This window comes from Lactuca saligna, chromosome 8 (assembly GCF_052625555.1).
Source record: "Lactuca saligna cultivar CGN05327 chromosome 8, ASM5262555v1, whole genome shotgun sequence".
Taxonomy (NCBI): Eukaryota; Viridiplantae; Streptophyta; class Magnoliopsida; order Asterales; family Asteraceae; genus Lactuca; species Lactuca saligna.
The window spans coordinates 97843623-97853326 of record NC_136424.1 but is presented as its reverse complement, the minus strand read 5'-3'; positions in this window follow the sequence as shown (position 1 = coordinate 97853326).

The window sequence follows — 9704 nt, the reverse complement described above, 5'->3', positions numbered from 1 at the left end:
AATCCACAAAACATTTAATAAGATAGTGATGAAGCCTCTCATATAAAATCTTATGAATAAAATGTTATATTTACTTGTGAGTTGGTGTTTGGTACAATCGATATTGTTCTAGGTGTTTTCCCCAGTAAGTAAAAGGAGCACATTTCTACCGATTAAAAAGTAAATTTGTCACACCCCGAAACGGATGGCGGAAACGTTCCGGGGCGGAGGATGTCATGTAAAGTATCACAACCAATGTACATAGTAAACACAAAACATTACATTACATAGAATCATTACATTTGTTTGAAAGTAGAAAATCAAGGTAATAAATGTTTTATAGATACATAAGTTTAAACAAAAGTAAAGACGTGAATTCCATCTGCTCCGTCTTCTGCAAAAGGACGCGGGATACCTATCTAAGGAGAACCTGAGAATACAAGCATTTTAAAAATCATCATAAAGCTAGTGAGTTCATAAGCGGTTTGTTTTTCTGAAAATGAATAAATCTCCTTTAGTTTTCTGAAAAAGTTGTTATCCAAGAAAATCCCATATTTTCTTATCAGTAAAGTTTGTTTATCCATTTGTTACACAGTTTGGTTGAAAACAGTTTGTTATCTGGTTACTACATGATCTAGTTAAAAACGAATTCTGTTATCCCAGGAAAAACCCTTATTTTCCTTAAAAGTTTGTGGATGGTTACCGGTTCTGAATGTAATGTACAAGTATCTACCATACTTAAAGTGTTTGTGTGAAGTTTCCTGAAAGCCTGGTTATCCTTGAAATGTATGTTAGTTTTAACACATATATAAAACTATTATGTGGGAAGTAAATTAATTCTTAAAGTTATTAGCCTACTAATTTCATTATTACCAATATGTAAATCTTTGTTATCTAAATTGAGAGTTCCATAACCATACGATAGACTAGATATGGCAATATGAAGTCCAATATCATTTTATGACTTTCGTCACCCTTGAACCTTTCGGTTCGACTGTAGCTAGCAGCCAGGTGCGGGGTTGTCAATCCCGTATAGATCTATACACTCAAGTCACGCTCTCCCTCCAAGAGATTCTGGTTACGGGGGCGGTCCTCCACTCGCGTATCTCTGTGGAGTGTTTCCGAGGACGTGTCTCCAATTATTAAGATTAACAAATTTACAAGTAATAATGCAGAAAATCCTGTTTGTGATTCTGGTTACAAAGGGGGTCCTCCACTCGCGTATCTCTGTGGAGTGTTACCGAGGACGTGTTCTAATGTTCTAGGTTAATGATTTTATCATAAATGAAGTGGAAAAGCATTGGTGAAATACACAACATAACATTGTATAATTAGTTTTGCACTTAGTTTGAAAACTAACTCTGCAAGTTAAACAGTTGGTTAAAACGGTTTCCAGTGTTAAAAGTATATGAAATATGAAACATTTCAAATGAAATAATAACTTTAAGTACAATATATTATTGTACTTTTGCTTGTATTCCCCCCTGAAAACATTAAAAATGTGGAAAAACGTAGGGGTATGAACTCACCGGTCGGGAAAGGTGTCAGCTAGGATGCTAAATGACAGTTCAGGGCTTGAACGCGTGCGAGGTTCCTATATAATATGAAAAGATACATAATTGTATCTAATTAGGCTTTGAACTACTAATTAATTGAGAATATACACTCCGAGACGCGAAAACACTTCATTCCAAGTGTTAGGAGTGACCCGGGTAGAATCTAAGGGTGTATATGGCTCGAATATGGAGTTTTCTCTTCAAGAGTAAACTCCTAATGGAGTTTCAGGCCGAATGAACAACTCCCCATCATTTTACGGCAGTAAGATCATGGTGGGGGTGTTCTTGGGTGCTTAATGGTCTTACAACTCTTGTAGGGTAATGCTAGGCTTGGTTATAAGGCATTGGAATGGAATTTGAACAACATAAGGAACATTTGAGGAGTTTATGTACCCAATCTTAATGTGTTTTGGTGGTCCTAGGTCAATTACATGTGTTTCTAGTCCAAAGTACAAGCCATGGAAGGAAGTTAGGGCATCATTTGACCACCTTATAGGAGTTTACGGCCCAAGAACCATTCCTTGGGCGGTTTACGGCTGTGAACTCCTTAGGGGTTGGTTTCTTGCATGTTTAAGGCCCCTAACACATTGGTGGATGATTCTAGACTTTATTCCAAGGCTTAGGAGGTGTTTAAGGGGCATTTTAACACCTTAAAAGGGGTTTACGGTCCAAGCATGTTCTTGGGCCGTAAAATCATGTTTACCCCTCAAATGTTAAGGTTTTGGTGTTCTAAATCCAATATTGTAGGCCCGTAAGTCATATCTAAGCTCCAAAAGTGATTTGGAAGGGTTTTGAGGCTCAAAAACCCCATTTATGTGTGTTTGCGGCCTAAGGGTGTTCCAAGGCAGTAAACACATGTTTTTGGTCCTATTTCATGATTTAAATATGGATTTGAAAGCTAAATGTGTTAGGAAGGATTACATACCAATTTGGGGCTTGAAAGAGGTTATTTTGGATCCGAGATTGAGTTTTTAGAGAGAGTAGAGAGAGAGAGAGAGGAAAAGCTTCAAATGAAGCCCACTCAACTTTAAATAGGGTTCGGGTTTGAGGCTCGATGGAATTCTACCCGATACTGACGTTAAACGGGGTTTTTGGTCGTACCCGATTAAGTTGTCGTAATCCGACGCGGTCGAAACTAAAAGTTTTCCAATTAATAATTTGGGGTGTTTTCATGTGTTTCTAATGGGTTTAGACACTCACGAGGTCATTATAAAAGTCTTAAATTAAATGACCTAATCCAAAATGTTAGCGAAAATTGAAAGATAGACGGGTTTTGCTGACAGGGACGTTATCGTGACGGAAAATTTTTCGGGTTGTCACAAAATTAAACCATGTAAAATTTAATTCATCATTTAGTATCATTAAGGCCTTTGATAATTATTACGGATTTGTATTTCAACTTTATATTTAAAACCTTCAACAAAGATTTCACAATTATATTTTAACACGTAAAATGTAATTTATAACTACTATAGTTGTTAATAAAATTGATTTGGTATCTTGTATTAAATTTTAGACACTCATTAGAAATGAAGTCATCATAGTGTATAGTTCCTTAATAATTATTTTCTCTACTACTTAGTGAAAATAACACTAGAAATATTTTTTATATAAATAATACTTTCATATGTCAACTAACTACATTATTTTCCTTCAAGGATCCATTTCTTGATGTTGGAATATGTGAATTCCATTTATATAATAAAGATAACAATGTCAAAGATGAGTTATATTTAAAACAAGTTTAAGTCAAAGGTATTTTTCATATAGCGCTTTTTATTTATAAAACATTGATATTTACTTTATAATTCTTATTAAGAGATCTAGCTTCATAAATTTTTTTTTAATCATTTCCGAATATGAAGGTGATCACTATGAAAAACGATTGAAGTAAATAGTCAATCATTCATAAATTAAATTGAGACATATATTTAGACAATCTAAATCAAAACATACATTGTTCCAAAACAAGAATTGTTTTATATTACGAGTACATTATGTTCCTAGCATAATTAACAAACTAAACTCGGAGAGTGTACTTCCAAATTGATTGTGCTCAGTTGCTTACTCTTATGTAAATATCTGCAAACCATTTAAAAATATTAGATTAACATTTAAGTACCAAGTACTTGACTGTTATATGAAAAATATGGGTTCTTTCTAGTAGATACCTAAAATACTAGTCTCTTCCATACTTTCTATCTAAATAAGAGGAACAGTTCCTATTCCAGTTTCCAGTTTCTCCTCAGTAGAAACATGATCCATCTATGTGTGCCTTCTTGGGTCTCTTGGGCTTAAAGGAGTCATTTCCATGAACTAATTGCTTTTTAGAGCACACAGGGTGACTCTTTTTAGCATTGCATTCTTCCTTTATACGAGCTATTATATACCAAAAATCTTTGTATCTTCGAAATATTTGTTCAACCTGACAAAACATATAAAATGCTTCTAAGTCTTCGAGTTCCTCCTAGAGTTCTAGAATAACTGAATACAATATCTCTTTAGAAACATCATCAGAGTCATTGCAATGCTTCCACAAAACATTATGATTCGGTATGTCCTTGATATAGGGTTGTTCATGAATAGGTCCTTTAAGAATATACAACTTATTATCATTTTGAAGATTTTCTTTCAAAACACGTGTCCCTCGGATAATATTGTACCCATCGAATATTAAATGTTCACATTGATTTACAAGATCATACTAATGAATGGTTGTGAGATTGGATTTGGTTCTCATCTACAAAATTTTAATAAAATTCATTTAGTATTTTTAATATTTAAATTCTTTAATAATTAATACTCTTTGAGTTTCCAAAAACATTAATTATCAAATTCTGGATCCAAGTTGCAAAACAAATAAATGGTTAGGTATCATTTATCCTATTCAGTTGAATTCAACCCGGTAGATATCGATTATCAAATATATGTTACTTCATAATTCCCAGATTTATGGGATCATTAATAACAAATTTAATTAGACATGTTTGATCCCATCTATGCCTCAGAACTCACTTGCTTAGGTAACCTTTATCACAAAATATTTCGATCAAATCATCCAATTTGAAAAACTTGTGTAATCGGCCTATAACTTGGTTATAGAAATCACGAATACACCCCGACCATCAAAAGATAACACTAAGCGGTTATGTATCATTTATCCCACTAGTGCATACAAGAGATGTGTGAGTGTTCTTCAAGATGGATTGTATAGATTTGAAGTTTGTAAAAGGGTTCTTTATATGTTTTATAATTCTAGTTTTAAAAACATATGATATCATGGTTATTACATGCATACCATTGTACCAATTTTAAAAAGAAAATCATTTTTAAAGATTCTATATAAAAAAGGGATATCTCCAGAAAAGTCCCGATATTTTGGAAATTTTTTTAATAAAGTCCTAAATTTTATTTTTTGAATAAAAAGTCCCGACTTTTTCACTTTTTGAATAGAAAAGCCCAAGAAACCAGTTAATTTATTCACTTTAGTCCTTTTTGACCTGTTCAGCAGGTCATGATACCAAATTGTTAATTTTTCGAAAATAAAAGGATTTTTTTTGCAGATTACGTCAATTTTTAAGTAATGTATAAACATATTTTTTACATATCTATATCTATTTTTACTTATTTTGTATTTTTTATATTTTTATAAGTATATATTTATGTATTTTTATGTATTTTACATGTATAAACGTATTTTTTTTTACTTATTTATATGTATTTTTAACCATTTTACATATTTTTTTAATGTATTTTTATGTGTTGTTTTTTATATATTATGTATTTTTATATATTTTTACGTATTTATGTATTTTTAAAGCTTTTTATGTAGATGTTTATGTATTTTAAGTGTATAAACGTATTTTTTACGTATCTATATCTATTTTAAGTATTTTACATATCTTTTATGTATTATGTATTTATATATTTTTTAAAAGTTTTTTAATATAAATGTTATTGTATATTTATGTATTTTAAATGTATAAACGTATTGTTTTACGTATTTATATGTATTTTTTAAGTACTTTACATATTTTTTGTGTATTTTTATGTGTTTTTAACTTTTTTTTTTATGTATTATGTATTTAAATGTATCAACGTATTTTTTACGTATTTACATCTATTTTTAAGTATTTTACATATTTTTTATGTATTACGTATTTATGTATTCCTTTAAGTGTTTTATATAGATATTTTTGTATATTTATGTATTTTAAATATATAGACGTATTGTTTTAAGTATTTATATGTATTTTTTTTTAACGATTTTACATATTTTTGTGTTTTTTTATGTATTATGTATTTATATGTATTTTTGCGTATTTATGTATTCTTTTAGTTTTCTTATATAGATGTTTATGTATTTTTATGTATTTTAAATGTTTAATTGTATTATTTTTACGTGTTTATATATTTTTACGTAAAAATAATACCCTTTAAAATTTAATGTACATAAAAATACATAAACATTTATATAAGAAAACTAAAAAAATACATAAATACGCAAATATATATATATATATATATATATATATATATATATATATAAATACATAATACATAAAAATACACAAAAAATGTAAAGTACTTAAAAAATACATATAAATACGTAAAACAATATGTTTATACATTTAAAATACATAAATATACAAAAACATCTATATAAAAAACTTTAAAAAAATATATAAATACATAATACATAAAAGATATGTAAACTACTCAAAAATAAATATCAATACGTAAAAATAAAAAATACGTTACACACTTAAAATACATAAACATCTATATAAAAAGCTTTAAAAATACATAAATATGTAAAAATATATAAAAATACATATAAATACATAATATATAAAAAATAACACATAAAAATACATAAAAAAAATATGTAAAATGGTAAAAAATACATATAAATAAGTAAAAAAAATATGTTTATACATTTAAAATACATAGAAATACGTAAACATATACTTATAAAAATATAAAAAATACAAACATACGTAAAAATAGATATAAATATGTAAAAAATATATGTTTATACATTATATAAAAATGTTGACGAAATCTGCAAAAAAGTTCCTTTATTTTAAAAAAATTAACAATTTGGTCCCATGACCTGCTGAACAGGTCAAAAAGGAATAAAGTGAATAAATTAGCTGGTTTATTGGGCTTTTCTATTCAAAATGTGAAAAAGTCGGGAGTTTTTTACTCAAAAAATAAAATTTAGGACTTTATTAAAAATTTGCCAAAAATATCAGGATTTTTTTGGAGATATCTCTATAAAAAACTTGTTTTTATATAATTTTAACACAGTTCAATTTTAATATCTGATATTAAGTTTGAGTGCATTTGAACCTTTTATATCTTTAATAAAACTTTGTTTTATTACTTATATATTTGGAGTTTGTATAAGTTATAAAAATCACAATTTTAGAACTTATATTTGAGTATTTCAAAATTTGACGTTATTAATGTTTTTATAAAATCGGATTTTATTTAAAACAATAACTTATTGCATCTTATGTCCACATTATAAATTTTGAAGAATAAACTCCATGTGATGTATATTTTATCCAAAAATTATTTTATCATGTGAAAAACTAATTTACCAAACACATATAATAATTGCATGAAACAAACAACACAAACATGCATAAAATATATGCATAAACATAACCAACTAATGATATTTTTTGTGAGCAAAAAAAAAATGCCAAGTCCATTCCTAAATGCACATTTTATGGAACCAAAAATCTTCTTGTAATGTTGTTATAAAAGCTCCCACTTGAGAAAAAACCATTTGCTTGCAAAAGATTAGAAAAACTTCTTGAAAGCAATATTTTAGCAACTGTCGCTAAAAGTCCAATAGCCCTTTGTAAACAACATTAGTCACACTTTTAAGAAACTGTCACTAACTTATAGCATGCTCGTAAACTCGAAAATTGCTCATTGGTCTTCAAAAAATGGCTCCATCTTAATTTCTTGTTACATTTTTGTACAAATTAATTATTTCCAAAAATCAATCTATTACTTACAAAAATAAACCCAAGAAACTAATCTATTTAATTTATTACATACCATATGAATAAATAGAATATTATAACCATTAATATTTTTTTTGTCTCATTTGTGATTGCTTTTTGCAGTGGGTCATTTTATGTTATTATGTATATATTTTGTGGACACATGTTCTTTTACTTTTGTTTCTATGCTGTTTTGTCCAATCAGATTCAGATTTGTGTACTTCTTCTTCACGTATTCCCACTTTCCACTGCTTCCAATTAAATATAGGTAACAGAGGATCCACCACCACCTCAGTAGGGCTTTCGTGTTTCTCCTTCTTTCTATTACCTACAATTTTCTCCTTCTTTCTATTGATTACTGTTGTTTCGACACCACGAACGAACAACTCTAATCACATCATCAGTACCACTTTGCACCCTCTCCCAGTTTGGTGTCTTCACGCTATCTCCACCCGAGTTTAACGATACTAATTATATAACAATCATTTGTAGGTCTTGTTAGCTATAGTAACCACTGATCATTCACCGCACCGCCCCTATCTTCCAATTTCCTTCCTCCACCGCCTCATCTATCTCTCTTTTATTCCATTTTGAGGCAGATGAAGTCGATTCCTTGATAGAACTATCAAGAGCAGATGTAGTGACTATTACTTCTTCGATTTTGCTCTGGTCCTTCTCGATTCAATTACGCCTTTGATTTTCAACAAACCACCGCTCAAAGGCCAGAAGATCCGTCTGATTATCAGCAAGATGAACTCTATTTTTTGTCGGGAATTTAAAGCATCAAATTCAGTTTGGTTTGAAGTGTGAATCAAATTTACTTCGATAAAGAATTGACATAAGAACATAACCGCATCTCCATTTCCGTGACCACCGCCTCCACCTAATTATGATGCTATTGAAGATTAGTACAATTTGTTTGAAGCGTCTAATTTTATTTTAAACTTTTTTTCACTTCTTTCACTATTAAGTAGATTTTATAATTTATCTGTGAGATTTCCTGCATTTGTATTAGGTATTGATGCTTCTATTGATGTTTTTTCCATCTTTCTTCTCCGATTTGGAGTTATCATGGATAACCAAATAGATGTTTCAGGGGAAATAAGCATCAGGGGAAGGACGAGTTTTGAACAAAGAAACGTAGCTATAAGTCATCTGGTGGACTTTTTGGTTCTACTGGTTCGTGCTTTATTTTCCTAAATATCTTTACCTGACTACTTGAGTCAATGGAAGCTTTTGAATCCTCTAGTTCATCATTAGGTAAAAGTTAATGAAATAAATTGGTTGGCTATGTAATTAGGATATTAATAGGTGATTTTTGTGTTTTAGCTTTGTTTCTGATGCCTTGGATAGTCATTATACTTGCAATTCGATCAAGCTAAGGAGTAATCCATTATTTTCATCAGTCACATATGAAAATTTAAATGTTGAGAATCTTGAAGGTCTTAATATTAGATAACTCAAATGCGAATTGTCCAAGATTATCAACTTTTTTTTATTTTCAACTGTGCATTATAATTTCATATGTATACTATTAACACAAAGCAAAAGATGATCAGGTAACAAATCTACAACCATAACTCTCCTTTCGTTTTCATCATTTAAACTTTCTATTTTGTTGGTTTTTCCTATTCAACTTCATATTAAGCTAATTGTTTGTAATTGCCCATTTTTCATAAAAACCGGTAATTTATAGTTGTTGATTCTTACTCATGTCATCTTAAGTTTTGAAGAATCATTTTAATTTTGATGTTGAAAAAATGTAAGCAAAGCCTTAAAAGATGTGAGTACAGTTTAGAATACTTAAGGAAATGAAGAAACTAATTTTACCCTTAAAAACAACACATGGGTCACTTTTTTAACTTTAGCATAAGTCAAATTTTCCATTAATTTCTCACTTTATCACTTTTTATTAGATGTGGGTTACTCCTAAACTTCAAATTGCAAGAACAATTTGAAATTAAATGGAATTATTTGCTGGAACTTGGAAAGGCAGCTGAACATATAGGATATTGGGCTATATTTGCTCCTCAAGATGATTGTAAAACATACTGTAACGTGTTTTTGTTATCTGTATCCTTCCTCACCAATCATCGCAGGTGATCTGCTGGAAACCATTTTATGTTCCTGTGGTATGTTTAGTTCG